Source organism: Pleurodeles waltl, unplaced genomic scaffold (assembly GCF_031143425.1).
Source record: "Pleurodeles waltl isolate 20211129_DDA unplaced genomic scaffold, aPleWal1.hap1.20221129 scaffold_39, whole genome shotgun sequence".
Classification (NCBI taxonomy): Eukaryota; Metazoa; Chordata; class Amphibia; order Caudata; family Salamandridae; genus Pleurodeles; species Pleurodeles waltl.
Genome location: NW_027150097.1, coordinates 154,743 through 174,451, shown reverse-complemented (window position 1 = coordinate 174,451; position 19,709 = coordinate 154,743). Strand labels below are relative to the sequence as shown.

The following is a 19,709-nucleotide window of genomic DNA, read 5'->3' as shown; positions in this document are numbered from 1 at the left end:
AACCAACGTCCACGATCCTCAACCCTAGGAGTCCTGAAGCAGTGTCAGTCACCACCTACTGTCTATCGCTTGAATTCGTTCACACTGTAAATCAAACATGACAAATCCAACAGCACAACTAAAATGTGTATTTCACAAGTAATAACATAAAAACAGAAGTATACTTTTGCTGATGCAGAAACAAAGAAAACGTCTCGTCTGATGCTTCGAAATCTCCATTTAGCATGGCCCCTTAACTAACCACCAAGAGTCTTTGCACGGCTGGGAACCTTTGTAAAAGAGTCAGTGGGTCACTGTGAATGCGGCAGATCTTCACCCCTGTATTTCTTACAAAGAAGCAGAGTTTTATTCCAGGTACAGGAGGCATCTCTGGTATCTGATACTACCGGTAGTGTTCAGCCTACCCTCTCTGAGAGAGCAGCAGTGAGGGTACAAAGCACACTGGTTGCAAAATGTGGACACTGCAAACAACAGCTGCAATATCACAGATGATATAAAACACATAAAGTACTCAAGTCTTATACTAGATACAACACAGCAGGGAAATCATGTCATAAAACAAATGATGAACCCACAGTATGGAAGGGGCAGGTAATAAAATGCGAATTTCCCATGGTGGGACCACAGTCAATTGCTGCCTTCTTCTCTGTGCCCCGGTCTCTTTATATAATCTGTACTTTTTGTTGTGCAATAAAAGAAAAACAAGGAATAACCCTTCATAGTATTAATGTACAGGTCAAGGGCTGGGGAGAGAGGGCAGTAGATCTGGGGGTCGGTGTAAACCTCTGACGGCATTAGATGGAAGCAGAAGACAAAGCAAGTGACATTTATTAAGACTTTAGGTGCATTTAGGTTTATAGAAAAAAACTGAGAAAGATTAAAATGTCTGAGTAGTGAAAAAAAAAAGATGGAGTTCCCATACCGGGTGTTGAACCCGGGCGAAAACCAGGAATCCTAACCACTAGACCATATGGGAACTGTGAACTCATCATACAGCTCAGTGTATGTGAGGTGTCTCCTAGGTCACACTGCATTCCGTACACTGAGAGTTATATTCTTCTTCTCAGTAGTACACAATCAATTGGGGGTAACAGACACTTCCTTCTGACAAAAGAGAAGGAATGACCAGAAGTCATCATTTCTGCCACAACCTGTAGGTCTCATTATTTACAACCTTAGAGCTTCTACACATACACAGAGCCCAGGACACGGAGGACAGCAGCAGTCCCTGCATTCACTATTACTAACCCCTCCCCTTGAGCCAGACAAAGCCACGCCCCATCCGTAGGACACTCCTGGGTTTCCTCACCAGACTGATGGCCCCACAGACCCCTCTCCAGTTATCTTCCAGCTGCTTCCTTGACGACACTCCCCTGCACCTGTCACAGGCTCCAGACTGCCCTCCTGGGGCTCGAGTTATACTCCTTCTCTATCTACTAACAGCACCGACTCCAGTCCTGACACTGGATTGGTTCACACAGAGAAGAAACAGCTCAGAAGTAGTCTGGGTTGTTCCCAGGTACCTGCATCTTCACAGAGTGTACGCCAGGGGGCAGCACAGCCAAAGCACTCACAGCCCACAAGGCTACAAATCATCAATCGGATGTCAGCAGCCTTGTCAGAGGCGCAGAGACTAGTAATTCCACAATATTTTGGGACAGCAGAGGAAGAAGCAAGTGCTGAGCTGAAGTGGTCACTGCTGTTTTGTCACAACACCAGACATATGTTCTTAAAAGCATGTAAGCGCACATTCTTAGGCATTCTCGGTCGTCTTCTCCCTTTCTGACATTATACCAATTGTATACACCCGAATGGAGAAAAGTAAAAATATAAGGTACTAGGAATATGCGCCAAAGGTAGGCAAATTAAACATTTCAAGTACAAATATTACCATATTTATTGATGTAAAATGTAAACAAGTTAGACTGAAAATATGTGTGTGTGTTTACAAAGGATGTCTAAAGTGTATGCTGTGAGGTCAGGTTGCAGTTCACTACTTGCACTTGTGCCTTTCACAAGCGTGAGTACCCAGTTACACTAATGTCTGCTCTGACTTGTTATTCTGAGAGTCATGTGCTAAAGGGGGGCTTCCACCCTAGTTTGAGGGACCAGAGTACGAATGCCCCAGGGCACAGGAAGTACACAGTCCTCATTGATACAACTGTGGCCCAGTAACTTCTGACTGCCCTTTGACCCCACAGACTGGCACATATATGTCATCAGACTATGGCACCGTGGTACATATGCACACATGTGCATGTACACGTCAGCCAGTTTTTCATTCATTTATGTGCTAATACTGTTCTGCATCAGGATGTGATGTCGAAGGAGACTGGTGGAGAGCGCCGAAGTCTCTGGTATTTCAAGACAAAACTAGAGACCTTTTCACACTCATATACTGCTCCAGGCAGATCTTCCACTGCAAATGCAAGTTATATGAGTCCAGCTGAAAACTGTTTAATTTTGGGTACTTGCTTTAGTCAAATGTTACCATTTGCAACTCACAAAAAAAAAGCAAAGGGCAATTTCATACATTAACACTTTGGTAAAGTCGTTCTTTCACACCGTACATTTCCGTAAGTTTCTCTCTCCTTGTAAGTTATCCGGTGTGAAGGCCAAGTGGAGTCAGGTCCACACTGTGCATCTTACAGTTGTGTAGCCAGAGTAGAGAGGTGTCCACACAGACACAGGACGTAGACAACACCTGTGTGTAGCATCAAGTGTCCCCAGCAACGCCTATAGAATAATGTATAGATGCCCCCAAACCGCAGAAACCACGAGGGGAATGAAAAGAGGAAGAGACGGGTTATGTCAGAGATACAAATGGTTTCCTGCTCAAGACCTGCAATAAATTTAAACAAAAGTATTATTACAAACATTCCAGGTCCTACCGATATTGGAACTCAGATTGCTGGATTCAGAGTCCAGAGTGCTAATCATTACACGATGGAACCAACGTCCACGATCCTCAACCCTAGGAGTCCTGAAGCAGTGTCAGTCACCACCTACTGTCTATCGCTTGAATTCGTTCACACTGTAAATCAAACATGACAAATCCAACAGCACAACTAAAATGTGTATTTCACAAGTAATAACATAAAAACAGAAATATACTTTTGCTGATGCAGAAACAAAGAAAACGTCTCGTCTGATGCTTCGAAATCTCCATTTAGCATGGCCCCTTAACTAACCACCAAGAGTCTTTGCACGGCTGGGAACCTTTGTAAAAGAGTCAGTGGGTCACTGTGAATGCAGCAGATCTTCACCCCTGTATTTCTTACAAAGAAGCAGAGTTTTATTCCAGGTACAGGAGGCATCTCTGGTGTCTGATACTAAAGGTAGTGTTCAGCCTACCCTCTCTGAGAGAGCAGCAGTGAGGGTACAAAGCACACTGGTTGCAAAATGTGGACACTGCAAACAACAGCTGCAATATCACAGATGATATAAAACACATAAAGTACTCAAGTCTTATACTAGATACAACACAGCAGGGAAATCATGTCATAAAACAAATGATGAACCCACAGTATGGAAGGGGCAGGTAATAAAATGCGAATTTCCCATGGTGGGACCACAGTCAATTGCTGCCTTCTTCTCTGTGCCCCGGTCTCTTTATATAATCTGTACTTTTTGTTGTGCAATAAAAGAAAAACAAGGAATAACCCTTTATAGTATTAATGTACAGGTCAAGGGCTGGGGAGAGAGGGCAGTAGATCTGGGGGTCGGTGTAAACCTCTGACGGCATTAGATGGAAGCAGAAGACAAAGCAAGTGACATTTATTAAGACTTTAGGTGCATTTAGGTTTATAGAAAAAAACTGAGAAAGATTAAAATGTCTGAGTAGTGAAAAAAAATAAATAGAGATCCCATACCGGGAGTTGACCCCGGGCCGCCTGGGTGAAAACCAGGAATCCTAACTGCTAGACCATATGGAAACTGTGAACTCATCATACAGCTCAGTGTATGTGAGGTGTCTCCTAGGTCACAGTGCATTCCGTACACTGAGAGTTATATTCTTCTTCTCAGTAGTACACAATCAATTGGGGTAACAGACACCTCACTTCTGACAAAAGAGAAGGAATCACCAGAAGTCATCATTTCTGCCACAACCTGTCAGGTCTCATTATTTACAACCTTAGAACTTCTACACATACACAGAGCCCAGGACACGGAGGACAGCAGCAGTCCCTGCTTTCACTATTACTAACCCCTCCCCTTGAGCCAGACAAAGCCACGCCCCATCCGTAGGACACTCCTGGGTTTCCTCACCAGACTGATGGCCCCACAGACCCCTCTCCAGTTATCTTCCAGCTGCTTCCTTGACGACACTCCCCTGCACCTGTCACAGGCTCCAGGCTGCCCTCCTGGGGCTCGAGTTATACTCCTTCTCTATCTACTAACAGCACCGACTCCAGTCCTGACACTGGATTGGTTCAAACAGAGAAGAAACAGCTCAGAAGTAGTCTGTGTTGTTCCCAGGTACCTGCATCTTCACAGAGTGACTGCCAGGGGGCAGCACAGCCAAAGCACTCACAGCCCACAAGCCTACAAATCATCAATTGGATGTCAGCAGCCTTGTCAGAGGCGCAGAGACTAGTAATTCCACAATATTTTGGGACAGCAGAGGAAGAAGCAAGTGCTGAGCTGAAGTGGTCACTGCTGTTTTGTCACAACACCAGACATATGTTCTTAAAAGCATGTAAGCGCACATTCTTAGGCATTCTCGGTCGTCTTCTCCCTTTCTGACATTATACCAATTGTATACACCCGAATGGAGAAAAGTTAAAATATAAGGTACTAGGAATATGCGCCAAAGGTAGGCAAATTAAACATTTCAAGTACAAATATTACCATATTTATTGATGTAAAATGTAAACAAGTTAGACTGAAAATATGTGTGTGTGTTTACAAAGGATGTCTAAAGTGTATGCTGTGAGGTCAGGTTGCAGTTCACTACTTGCACTTGTGCCTTTCACAAGTGTGAGTACCCAGTTACACTAATGTCTGCTCTGACTTGTTATTCTGAGAGTCATGTGCTAAAGGGGGGCTTCCACCCTAGTTTGAGGGACCAGAGTACGAATGCCCCAGGGCACAGGAAGTACACAGTCCTCATTGATACAACTGTGGCCCAGTAACTTCTGACTGCCCTTTGACCCCACAGACTGGCACATATATGTCATCAGACTATGGCACCGTGGTACATATGCACACATGTGCATGTACACGTCAGCCAGTTTTTCATTCATTTATGTGCTAATACTGTTCAGCATCAGGATGTGATGTCGAAGGAGACTGGTGGAGAGCGCCGAAGTCTCTGGTATTTCAAGACAAAACTAGAGACCTTTTCACACTCATATACTGCTCCAGGCAGATCTTCCACTGCAAATGCAAGTTATATGAGTCCAGCTGAAAACTGTTTAATTTTGGGTACTTGCTTTAGTCAAATGTTACCATTTGCAACTCACAAAAAAAAAGCAAAGGGCAATTTCATACATTAACACTTTGGTAAAGTCGTTCTTTCACACCGTACATTTCCGTAAGTTTCTCTCTCCTTGTAAGTTATCCGGTGTGAAGGCCAAGTGGAGTCAGGTCCACACTGTGCATCTTACAGTTGTGTAGCCAGAGTAGAGAGGTGTCCACACAGACACAGGACGTAGACAACACCTGTGTGTAGCATCAAGTGCCCCCAGCAACGCCTATAGAATAATGTATAGATGCCCCCAAACCGCAGAAACCACGAGGGGAATGAAAAGAGGAAGAGACGGGTTATGTCAGAGATACAAATGGTTTCCTGCTCAAGACCTGCAATAAATTTAAACAAAAGTATTATTACAAACATTCCAGGTCCTACCGATATTGGAACTCAGATTGCTGGATTCAGAGTCCAGAGTGTTAATCATTACACGATGGAACCAACGTCCACGATCCTCAACCCTAGGAGTCCTAAAGCAGTGTCAGTCACCACCTACTGTCTATCGCTTGAATTCGTTCACACTGTAAATCAAACATGACAAATCCAACAGCACAACTAAAATGTGTATTTCACAAGTAATAACATAAAAACAGAAATATACTTTTGCTGATGCAGAAACAAAGAAAACGTCTCGTCTGATGCTTCGAAATCTCCATTTAGCATGGCCCCTTAACTAACCACCAAGAGTCTTTGCACGGCTGGGAACCTTTGTAAAAGAGTCAGTGGGTCACTGTGAATGCAGCAGATCTTCACCCCTGTATTTCTTACAAAGAAGCAGAGTTTTATTCCAGGTACAGGAGGCATCTCTGGTGTCTGATACTACCGGTAGTGTTCAGCCTACCCTCTCTGAGAGAGCAGCAGTGAGGGTACAAAGCACACTGGTTGCAAAATGTGGACACTGCAAACAACAGCTGCAATATCACAGATGATATAAAACACATAAAGTACTCAAGTCTTATACTAGATACAACACAGCAGGGAAATCATGTCATAAAACAAATGATGAACCCACAGTATGGAAGGGGCAGGTAATAAAATGCGAATTTCCCATGGTGGGACCACAGTCAATTGCTGCCTTCTTCTCTGTGCCCCGGTCTCATTATATAATCTGTACTTTTTGTTGTGCAATAAAAGAAAAACAAGGAATAACCCTTCATAGTATTAATGTACGGTCTCTTTATATAATCTGTACTTTTTGTTGTGCAATAAAAGAAAAACAAGGAATAACCCTTCATAGTATTAATGTACAGGTCAAGGGCTGGGGAGAGAGGGCAGTAGATCTGGGGGTCGGTGTAAACCTCTGACGGCATTAGATGGAAGCAGAAGACAAAGCAAGTGACATTTATTAAGACTTTAGGTGCATTTAGGTTTATAGAAAAAAACTGAGAAAGATTAAAATGTCTGAGTAGTGAAAAAAAAAAGATGGAGTTCCCATACCGGGTGTTGAACCCGGGCGAAAACCAGGAATCCTAACCACTAGACCATATGGGAACTGTGAACTCATCATACAGCTCAGTGTATGTGAGGTGTCTCCTAGGTCACACTGCATTCCGTACACTGAGAGTTATATTCTTCTTCTCAGTAGTACACAATCAATTGGGGGTAACAGACACTTCCTTCTGACAAAAGAGAAGGAATGACCAGAAGTCATCATTTCTGCCACAACCTGTAGGTCTCATTATTTACAACCTTAGAGCTTCTACACATACACAGAGCCCAGGACACGGAGGACAGCAGCAGTCCCTGCATTCACTATTACTAACCCCTCCCCTTGAGCCAGACAAAGCCACGCCCCATCCGTAGGACACTCCTGGGTTTCCTCACCAGACTGATGGCCCCACAGACCCCTCTCCAGTTATCTTCCAGCTGCTTCCTTGACGACACTCCCCTGCACCTGTCACAGGCTCCAGACTGCCCTCCTGGGGCTCGAGTTATACTCCTTCTCTATCTACTAACAGCACCGACTCCAGTCCTGACACTGGATTGGTTCACACAGAGAAGAAACAGCTCAGAAGTAGTCTGGGTTGTTCCCAGGTACCTGCATCTTCACAGAGTGTACGCCAGGGGGCAGCACAGCCAAAGCACTCACAGCCCACAAGGCTACAAATCATCAATCGGATGTCAGCAGCCTTGTCAGAGGCGCAGAGACTAGTAATTCCACAATATTTTGGGACAGCAGAGGAAGAAGCAAGTGCTGAGCTGAAGTGGTCACTGCTGTTTTGTCACAACACCAGACATATGTTCTTAAAAGCATGTAAGCGCACATTCTTAGGCATTCTCGGTCGTCTTCTCCCTTTCTGACATTATACCAATTGTATACACCCGAATGGAGAAAAGTAAAAATATAAGGTACTAGGAATATGCGCCAAAGGTAGGCAAATTAAACATTTCAAGTACAAATATTACCATATTTATTGATGTAAAATGTAAACAAGTTAGACTGAAAATATGTGTGTGTGTTTACAAAGGATGTCTAAAGTGTATGCTGTGAGGTCAGGTTGCAGTTCACTACTTGCACTTGTGCCTTTCACAAGCGTGAGTACCCAGTTACACTAATGTCTGCTCTGACTTGTTATTCTGAGAGTCATGTGCTAAAGGGGGGCTTCCACCCTAGTTTGAGGGACCAGAGTACGAATGCCCCAGGGCACAGGAAGTACACAGTCCTCATTGATACAACTGTGGCCCAGTAACTTCTGACTGCCCTTTGACCCCACAGACTGGCACATATATGTCATCAGACTATGGCACCGTGGTACATATGCACACATGTGCATGTACACGTCAGCCAGTTTTTCATTCATTTATGTGCTAATACTGTTCTGCATCAGGATGTGATGTCGAAGGAGACTGGTGGAGAGCGCCGAAGTCTCTGGTATTTCAAGACAAAACTAGAGACCTTTTCACACTCATATACTGCTCCAGGCAGATCTTCCACTGCAAATGCAAGTTATATGAGTCCAGCTGAAAACTGTTTAATTTTGGGTACTTGCTTTAGTCAAATGTTACCATTTGCAACTCACAAAAAAAAAGCAAAGGGCAATTTCATACATTAACACTTTGGTAAAGTCGTTCTTTCACACCGTACATTTCCGTAAGTTTCTCTCTCCTTGTAAGTTATCCGGTGTGAAGGCCAAGTGGAGTCAGGTCCACACTGTGCATCTTACAGTTGTGTAGCCAGAGTAGAGAGGTGTCCACACAGACACAGGACGTAGACAACACCTGTGTGTAGCATCAAGTGTCCCCAGCAACGCCTATAGAATAATGTATAGATGCCCCCAAACCGCAGAAACCACGAGGGGAATGAAAAGAGGAAGAGACGGGTTATGTCAGAGATACAAATGGTTTCCTGCTCAAGACCTGCAATAAATTTAAACAAAAGTATTATTACAAACATTCCAGGTCCTACCGATATTGGAACTCAGATTGCTGGATTCAGAGTCCAGAGTGCTAATCATTACACGATGGAACCAACGTCCACGATCCTCAACCCTAGGAGTCCTGAAGCAGTGTCAGTCACCACCTACTGTCTATCGCTTGAATTCGTTCACACTGTAAATCAAACATGACAAATCCAACAGCACAACTAAAATGTGTATTTCACAAGTAATAACATAAAAACAGAAATATACTTTTGCTGATGCAGAAACAAAGAAAACGTCTCGTCTGATGCTTCGAAATCTCCATTTAGCATGGCCCCTTAACTAACCACCAAGAGTCTTTGCACGGCTGGGAACCTTTGTAAAAGAGTCAGTGGGTCACTGTGAATGCAGCAGATCTTCACCCCTGTATTTCTTACAAAGAAGCAGAGTTTTATTCCAGGTACAGGAGGCATCTCTGGTGTCTGATACTAAAGGTAGTGTTCAGCCTACCCTCTCTGAGAGAGCAGCAGTGAGGGTACAAAGCACACTGGTTGCAAAATGTGGACACTGCAAACAACAGCTGCAATATCACAGATGATATAAAACACATAAAGTACTCAAGTCTTATACTAGATACAACACAGCAGGGAAATCATGTCATAAAACAAATGATGAACCCACAGTATGGAAGGGGCAGGTAATAAAATGCGAATTTCCCATGGTGGGACCACAGTCAATTGCTGCCTTCTTCTCTGTGCCCCGGTCTCTTTATATAATCTGTACTTTTTGTTGTGCAATAAAAGAAAAACAAGGAATAACCCTTTATAGTATTAATGTACAGGTCAAGGGCTGGGGAGAGAGGGCAGTAGATCTGGGGGTCGGTGTAAACCTCTGACGGCATTAGATGGAAGCAGAAGACAAAGCAAGTGACATTTATTAAGACTTTAGGTGCATTTAGGTTTATAGAAAAAAACTGAGAAAGATTAAAATGTCTGAGTAGTGAAAAAAAATAAATAGAGATCCCATACCGGGAGTTGACCCCGGGCCGCCTGGGTGAAAACCAGGAATCCTAACTGCTAGACCATATGGAAACTGTGAACTCATCATACAGCTCAGTGTATGTGAGGTGTCTCCTAGGTCACAGTGCATTCCGTACACTGAGAGTTATATTCTTCTTCTCAGTAGTACACAATCAATTGGGGTAACAGACACCTCACTTCTGACAAAAGAGAAGGAATCACCAGAAGTCATCATTTCTGCCACAACCTGTCAGGTCTCATTATTTACAACCTTAGAACTTCTACACATACACAGAGCCCAGGACACGGAGGACAGCAGCAGTCCCTGCTTTCACTATTACTAACCCCTCCCCTTGAGCCAGACAAAGCCACGCCCCATCCGTAGGACACTCCTGGGTTTCCTCACCAGACTGATGGCCCCACAAACCCCTCTCCAGTTATCTTCCAGCTGCTTCCTTGACGACACTCCCCTGCACCTGTCACAGGCTCCAGGCTGCCCTCCTGGGGCTCGAGTTATACTCCTTCTCTATCTACTAACAGCACCGACTCCAGTCCTGACACTGGATTGGTTCAAACAGAGAAGAAACAGCTCAGAAGTAGTCTGTGTTGTTCCCAGGTACCTGCATCTTCACAGAGTGACTGCCAGGGGGCAGCACAGCCAAAGCACTCACAGCCCACAAGCCTACAAATCATCAATTGGATGTCAGCAGCCTTGTCAGAGGCGCAGAGACTAGTAATTCCACAATATTTTGGGACAGCAGAGGAAGAAGCAAGTGCTGAGCTGAAGTGGTCACTGCTGTTTTGTCACAACACCAGACATATGTTCTTAAAAGCATGTAAGCGCACATTCTTAGGCATTCTCGGTCGTCTTCTCCCTTTCTGACATTATACCAATTGTATACACCCGAATGGAGAAAAGTTAAAATATAAGGTACTAGGAATATGCGCCAAAGGTAGGCAAATTAAACATTTCAAGTACAAATATTACCATATTTATTGATGTAAAATGTAAACAAGTTAGACTGAAAATATGTGTGTGTGTTTACAAAGGATGTCTAAAGTGTATGCTGTGAGGTCAGGTTGCAGTTCACTACTTGCACTTGTGCCTTTCACAAGCGTGAGTACCCAGTTACACTAATGTCTGCTCTGACTTGTTATTCTGAGAGTCATGTGCTAAAGGGGGGCTTCCACCCTAGTTTGAGGGACCAGAGTACGAATGCCCCAGGGCACAGGAAGTACACAGTCCTCATTGATACAACTGTGGCCCAGTAACTTCTGACTGCCCTTTGACCCCACAGACTGGCACATATATGTCATCAGACTATAGCACCGTGGTACATATGCACACATGTGCATGTACACGTCAGCCAGTTTTTTATTCATTTATGTGCTAATACTGTTCAGCATCAGGATGTGATGTCGAAGGAGACTGGTAGAGAGCGCCGAAGTCTCTGGTATTTCAAGACAAAACTAGAGACCTTTTCACACTCATATACTGCTCCAGGCAGATCTTCCACTGCAAATGCAAGTTATATGAGTCCAGCTGAAAACTGTTTAATTTTGGGTACTTGCTTTAGTCAAATGTTACCATTTGCAACTCACAAAAAAAAAGCAAAGGGCAATTTCATACATTAACACTTTGGTAAAGTCGTTCTTTCACACCGTACATTTCCGTAAGTTTCTCTCTCCTTGTAAGTTATCCGGTGTGAAGGCCAAGTGGAGTCAGGTCCACACTGTGCATCTTACAGTTGTGTAGCCAGAGTAGAGAGGTGTCCACACAGACACAGGACGTAGACAACACCTGTGTGTAGCATCAAGTGTCCCCAGCAACGCCTATAGAATAATGTATAGATGCCCCCAAACCGCAGAAACCACGAGGGGAATGAAAAGAGGAAGAGACGGGTTATGTCAGAGATACAAATGGTTTCCTGCTCAAGACCTGCAATAAATTAAAACAAAAGTATTATTACAAACATTCCAGGTCCTACCGATATTGGAACTCAGATTGCTGGATTCAGAGTCCAGAGTGCTAATCATTACACGATGGAACCAACGTCCACGATCCTCAACCCTAGGAGTCCTGAAGCAGTGTCAGTCACCACCTACTGTCTATCGCTTGAATTCGTTCACACTGTAAATCAAACATGACAAATCCAACAGCACAACTAAAATGTGTATTTCACAAGTAATAACATAAAAACAGAAATATACTTTTGCTGATGCAGAAACAAAGAAAACGTCTCGTCTGATGCTTCGAAATCTCCATTTAGCATGGCCCCTTAACTAACCACCAAGAGTCTTTGCACGGCTGGGAACCTTTGTAAAAGAGTCAGTGGGTCACTGTGAATGCAGCAGATCTTCACCCCTGTATTTCTTACAAAGAAGCAGAGTTTTATTCCAGGTACAGGAGGCATCTCTGGTGTCTGATACTACCGGTAGTGTTCAGCCTACCCTCTCTGAGAGAGCAGCAGTGAGGGTACAAAGCACACTGGTTGCAAAATGTGGACACTGCAAACAACAGCTGCAATATCACAGATGATATAAAACACATAAAGTACTCAAGTCTTATACTAGATACAACACAGCAGGGAAATCATGTCATAAAACAAATGATGAACCCACAGTATGGAAGGGGCAGGTAATAAAATGCGAATTTCCCATGGTGGGACCACAGTCAATTGCTGCCTTCTTCTCTGTGCCCCGGTCTCTTTATATAATCTGTACTTTTTGTTGTGCAATAAAAGAAAAACAAGGAATAACCCTTCATAGTATTAATGTACAGGTCAAGGGCTGGGGAGAGAGGGCAGTAGATCTGGGGGTCGGTGTAAACCTCTGACGGCATTAGATGGAAGCAGAAGACAAAGCAAGTGACATTTATTAAGACTTTAGGTGCATTTAGGTTTATAGAAAAAAACTGAGAAAGATTAAAATGTCTGAGTAGTGAAAAAAAAAAAATGGAGTTCCCATACCGGGAGTTGAACCCGGGCCGCCTGGATGAAAACCAGGAATCCTAACCGCTAGACCATATGGAAACTGTGAACTCATCATACAGCTCAGTGTATGTGAGGTGTCTCCTAGGTCACACTGCATTCCGTACACTGAGAGTTATATTCTTCTTCTCAGTAGTACACAATCAATTGGGGTAACAGACACCTCACTTCTGACAAAAGAGAAGGAATCACCAGAAGTCATCATTTCTGCCAAAACCTGTCAGGTCTCATTATTTACAACCTTAGAACTTCTACACATACACAGAGCCCAGGACACGGAGGACAGCAGCAGTCCCTGCATTCACTATTACTAACCCCTCCCCTTGAGCCAAACAAAGCCACGCCCCATCCGTAGGACACTCCTGGGTTTCCTCACCAGACTGATGGCCCCACAGACCCCTCTCCAGTTATCTTCAAGCTGCTTCCTTGACGACACTCCCCTGCACCTGTCACAGGCTCCAGGCTGCCCTCCTGGGGCTCGAGTTATACTCCTTCTCTATCTACTAACAGCACCGACTCCAGTCCTGACACTGGATTGGTTCAAACAGAGAAGAAACAGCTCAGAAGTAGTCTGTGTTGTTCCCAGGTACCTGCATCTTCACAGAGTGACTGCCAGGGGGCAGCACAGCCAAAGCACTCACAGCCCACAAGGCTACAAATCATCAATCGGATGTCAGCAGCCTTGTCAGAGGCGCAGAGACTAGTAATTCCACAATATTTTGGGACAGCAGAGGAAGAAGCAAGTGCTGAGCTGAAGTGGTCACTGCTGTTTTGTCACAACACCAGACATATGTTCTTAAAAGCATGTAAGCGCACATTCTTAGGCATTCTCGGTCGTCTTCTCCCTTTCTGACATTATACCAATTGTATACACCCGAATGGAGAAAAGTTAAAATATAAGGTACTAGGAATATGCGCCAAAGGTAGGCAAATTAAACATTTCAAGTACAAATATTACCATATTTATTGATGTAAAATGTAAACAAGTTAGACTGAAAATATGTGTGTGTGTTTACAAAGGATGTCTAAAGTGTATGCTGTGAGGTCAGGTTGCAGTTCACTACTTGCACTTGTGCCTTTCACAAGCGTGAGTACCCAGTTACACTAATGTCAGCTCTGACTTGTTATTCTGAGAGTCATGTGCTAAAGGGGGGCTTCCACCCTAGTTTGAGGGACCAGAGTACGAATGCCCCAGGGCACAGGAAGTACACAGTCCTCATTGATACAACTGTGGCCCAGTAACTTCTGACTGCCCTTTGACCCCACAGACTGGCACATATATGTCATCAGACTATAGCACCGTGGTACATATGCACACATGTGCATGTACACGTCAGCCAGTTTTTTATTCATTTATGTGCTAATACTGTTCAGCATCAGGATGTGATGTCGAAGGAGACTGGTAGAGAGCGCCGAAGTCTCTGGTATTTCAAGACAAAACTAGAGACCTTTTCACACTCATATACTGCTCCAGGCAGATCTTCCACTGCAAATGCAAGTTATATGAGTCCAGCTGAAAACTGTTTAATTTTGGGTACTTGCTTTAGTCAAATGTTACCATTTGCAACTCACAAAAAAAAAGCAAAGGGCAATTTCATACATTAACACTTTGGTAAAGTCGTTCTTTCACACCGTACATTTCCGTAAGTTTCTCTCTCCTTGTAAGTTATCCGGTGTGAAGGCCAAGTGGAGTCAGGTCCACACTGTGCATCTTACAGTTGTGTAGCCAGAGTAGAGAGGTGTCCACACACACACAGGACGTAGACAACACCTGTGTGTAGCATCAAGTGTCCCCAGCAACTCCTATAGAATAATGTATAGATGCCCCCAAACCGCAGAAACCACGAGGGGAATGAAAAGAGGAAGAGACGGGTTATGTCAGAGATACAAATGGTTTCCTGCTCAAGACCTGCAATAAATTAAAACAAAAGTATTATTACAAACATTCCAGGTCCTACCGATATTGGAACTCAGATTGCTGGATTCAGAGTCCAGAGTGCTAATCATTACACAATGGAACCAACGTCCACGATCCTCAACCCTAGGAGTCCTGAAGCAGTGTTAGTCACCACCTACTGTCTATCGCTTGAATTCGTTCACACTGTAAATCAAACATGACAAATCCAACAGCACAACTAAAATGTGTATTTCACAAGTAATAACATAAAAACAGAAATATACTTTTGCTGATGCAGAAACAAAGAAAACGTCTCGTCTGATGCTTCGAAATCTCCATTTAGCATGGCCCCTTTACTAACCACCAAGAGTCTTTGCACGGCTGGGAACCTTTGTAAAAGAGTCAGTGGGTCACTGTGAATGCAGCAGATCTTCACCCCTGTATTTCTTACAAAGAAGCAGAGTTTTATTCCAGGTACAGGAGGCATCTCTGGTGTCTGATACTACCGGTAGTGTTCAGCCTACCCTCTCTGAGAGAGCAGCAGTGAGGGTACAAAGCACACTGGTTGCAAAATGTGGACACTGCAAACAACAGCTGCAATATCACAGATGATATAAAACACATAAAGTACTCAAGTCTTATACTAGATACAACACAGCAGGGAAATCATGTCATAAAACAAATGATGAACCCACAGTATGGAAGGGGCAGGTAATAAAATGCGAATTTCCCATGGTGGGACCACAGTCAATTGCTGCCTTCTTCTCTGTGCCCCGGTCTCTTTATATAATCTGTACTTTTTGTTGTGCAATAAAAGAAAAACAAGGAATAACCCTTCATAGTATTAATGTACAGGTCAAGGGCTGGGGAGAGAGGGCAGTAGATCTGGGGGTCGGTGTAAACCTCTGACGGCATTAGATGGAAGCAGAAGACAAAGCAAGTGACATTTATTAAGACTTTAGGTGCATTTAGGTTCATAGAAAAAAACTGAGAAAGATTAAAATGTCTGAGTATTGAAAAAAAAAAGATGGAGTTCCCATACCGGGCGTTGAACCCGGGACACCTGGGTGAAAACCAGGAATCCTAACCACTAGACCATATGGGAAATGTGAACTCATCATACAGCTCAGTGTATGTGAGGTGTCTCCTAGGTCACACTGCATTCCGTACACTGAGAGTTATATTCTTCTTCTCAGTAGTACACAATCAATTGGGGTAACAGACCCTTCACTTCTGACAAAAGAGAAGGAATGACCAGAAGTCATCATTTCTGCCACAACCTGTAGGTCTCATTATTTACAACCTTAGAGCTTCTACACATACACAGAGCCCAGGACACGGAGGACAGCAGCAGTCCCTGCATTCACTATTACTAACCCCTCCCCTTGAGCCAGACAAAGCCACGCCCCATCCGTAGGACACTCCTGGGTTTCCTCACCAGACTGATGGCCCCACAGACCCCTCTCCAGTTATCTTCCAGCTGCTTCCTTGACGACACTCCCCTGCACCTGTCACAGGCTCCAGACTGCCCTCCTGGGGCTCGAGTTATACTCCTTCTCTATCTACTAACAGCACCGACTCCAGTCCTGACACTGGATTGGTTCAAACAGAGAAGAAACAGCTCAGAAGTAGTCTGTGTTGTTCCCAGGTACCTGCATCTTCACAGAGTGACTGCCAGGGGGCAGCACAGCCAAAGCACTCACAGCCCACAAGGCTACAAATCATCAATCGGATGTCAGCAGCCTTGTCAGAGGCGCAGAGACTAGTAATTCCACAATATTTTGGGACAGCAGAGGAAGAAGCAAGTGCTGAGCTGAAGTGGTCACTGCTGTTTTGTCACAACACCAGACATATGTTCTTAAAAGCATGTAAGCGCACATTCTTAGGCATTCTCGGTCGTCTTCTCCCTTTCTGACATTATACCAATTGTATACACCCGAATGGAGAAAAGTAAAAATATAAGGTACTAGGAATATGCGCCAAAGGTAGGCAAATTAAACATTTCAAGTACAAATATTACCATATTTATTGATGTAAAATGTAAACAAGTTAGACTGAAAATATGTGTGTGTGTTTACAAAGGATGTCTAAAGTGTATGCTGTGAGGTCAGGTTGCAGTTCACTACTTGCACTTGTGCCTTTCACAAGCGTGAGTACCCAGTTACACTAATGTCTGCTCTGACTTGTTATTCTGAGAGTCATGTGCTAAAGGGGGGCTTCCACCCTAGTTTGAGGGACCAGAGTACGAATGCCCCAGGGCACAGGAAGTACACAGTCCTCATTGATACAACTGTGGCCCAGTAACTTCTGACTGCCCTTTGACCCCACAGACTGGCACATATATGTCATGAGACTATGGCACCGTGGTACATATGCACACATGTGCATGTACACGTCAGCCAGTTTTTCATTCATTTATGTGCTAATACTGTTCAGCATCAGGATGTGATGTCGAAGGAGACTGGTGGAGAGCGCCGAAGTCTCTGGTATTTCAAGACAAAACTAGAGACCTTTTCACACTCATATACTGCTCCAGGCAGATCTTCCACTGCAAATGCAAGTTATATGAGTCCAGCTGAAAACTGTTTAATTTTGGGTACTTGCTTTAGTCAAATGTTACCATTTGCAACTCACAAAAAAAAAGCAAAGGGCAATTTCATACATTAACACTTTGGTAAAGTCGTTCTTTCACACCATACATTTCCGTAAGTTTCTCTCTCCTTGTAAGTTATCCGGTGTGAAGCCCAAGTGGAGTCAGGTCCACACTGTGCATCTTACAGTTGTGTAGCCAGAGTAGAGAGGTGTCCACACAGACACAGGACGTAGACAACACCTGTGTGTAGCATCAAGTGTCCCCAGCAACGCCTATAGAATAATGTATAGATGCCCCCAAACCGCAGAAACCACGAGGGGAATGAAAAGAGGAAGAGACGGGTTATGTCAGAGATACAAATGGTTTCCTGCTCAAGACCTGCAATAAATTTAAACAAAAGTATTATTACAAACATTCCAGGTCCTACCGATATTGGAACTCAGATTGCTGGATTCAGAGTCCAGAGTGCTAATCATTACACGATGGAACCAACGTCCACGATCCTCAACCCTAGGAGTCCTGAAGCAGTGTCAGTCACCACCTACTGTCTATCGCTTGAATTCGTTCACACTGTAAATCAAACATGACAAATCCAACAGCACAACTAAAATGTGTATTTCACAAGTAATAACATAAAAACAGAAATATACTTTTGCTGATGCAGAAACAAAGAAAACGTCTCGTCTGATGCTTCGAAATCTCCATTTAGCATGGCCCCTTAACTAACCACCAAGAGTCTTTGCACGGCTGGGAACCTTTGTAAAAGAGTCAGTGGGTCACTGTGAATGCAGCAGATCTTCACCCCTGTATTTCTTACAAAGAAGCAGAGTTTTATTCCAGGTACAGGAGGCATCTCTGGTGTCTGATACTACCGGTAGTGTTCAGCCTACCCTCTCTGAGAGAGCAGCAGTGAGGGTACAAAGCACACTGGTTGCAAAATGTGGACACTGCAAACAACAGCTACAATATCACAGATGATATAAAACACATAAAGTACTCAAGTCTTATACTAGATACAACACAGCAGGGAAATCATGTCATAAAACAAATGATGAACCCACAGTATGGAAGGGGCAGGTAATAAAATGCGAATTTCCCATGGTGGGACCACAGTCAATTGCTGCCTTCTTCTCTGTGCCCCGGTCTCTTTATATAATCTGTACTTTTTGTTGTGCAATAAAAGAAAAACAAGGAATAACCCTTCATAGTATTAATGTACAGGTCAAGGGCTGGGGAGAGAGGGCAGTAGATCTGGGGGTCGGTGTAAACCTCTGACGGCATTAGATGGAAGCAGAAGACAAAGCAAGTGACATTTATTAAGACTTTAGGTGCATTTAGGTTCATAGAAAAAAACTGAGAAAGATTAAAATGTCTGAGTATTGAAAAAAAAAAGATGGAGTTCCCATACCGGGCGTTGAACCCGGGCGAAAACCAGGAATCCTAACCACTAGACCATATGGGAAATGTGAACTTATCATACAGCTCAGTGTATGTGAGGTGTCTCCTAGGTCACTCTGCATTCCGTACACTGAGAGTTATATTCTTCTTCTCAGTAGTACACAATCAATTGGGGTAACAGACACTTCACTTCTGACAAAAGAGAAGGAATGACCAGAAGTCATCATTTCTGCCACAACCTGTAGGTCTCATTATTTTCAACCTTAGAGCTTCTACACATACACAGAGCCCAGGACACGGAGGACAGCAGCAGTCCCTGCATTCACTATTACTAACCCCTCCCCTTGAGCCAGACAAAGCCACGCCCCATCCGTAGGACACTCCTGGGTTTCCTCACCAGACTGATGGCCCCACAGACCCCTCTCCAGTTATCTTCCAGCTGCTTCCTTGACGACACTCCCCTGCACCTGTCACAGGCTCCAGACTGCCCTCCTGGGGCTCGAGTTATACTCCTTCTCTATCTACTAACAGCACCGACTCCAGTCCTGACACTGGATTGGTTCAAACAGAGAAGAAACAGCTCAGAAGTAGTCTGTGTTGTTCCCAGGTACCTGCATCTTCACAGAGTGACTGCCAGGGGGCAGCACAGCCAAAGCACTCACAGCCCACAAGGCTACAAATCATCAATCGGATGTCAGCAGCCTTGTCAGAGGCGCAGAGACTAGTAATTCCACAATATTTTGGGACAGCAGAGGAAGAAGCAAGTGCTGAGCTGAAGTGGTCACTGCTGTTTTGTCACAACACCAGACATATGTTCTTAAAAGCATGTAAGCGCACATTCTTAGGCATTCTCGGTCGTCTTCTCCCTTTCTGACATTATACCAATTGTATACACCCGAATGGAGAAAAGTAAAAATATAAGGTACTAGGAATATGCGCCAAAGGTAGGCAAATTAAACATTTCAAGTACAAATATTACC

At 44.0% G+C, this 19,709-nt stretch overlaps 2 non-coding genes across 2 annotated transcripts; both read right to left on the bottom strand.

Moving 5' to 3' along the window:
- Window positions 1-12,811: 12,811 nt before the first annotated feature.
- Window positions 12,812-12,883, bottom strand: TRNAE-UUC (transfer RNA glutamic acid (anticodon UUC)). The gene has a single exon. It is a non-coding gene; the product is annotated as a tRNA-Glu (tRNA).
- A 2,888-nt stretch (window positions 12,884-15,771) lies between these two features.
- Window positions 15,772-15,843, bottom strand: TRNAE-UUC (transfer RNA glutamic acid (anticodon UUC)). The gene has a single exon. It is a non-coding gene; the product is annotated as a tRNA-Glu (tRNA).
- Window positions 15,844-19,709: the final 3,866 nt, after the last annotated feature.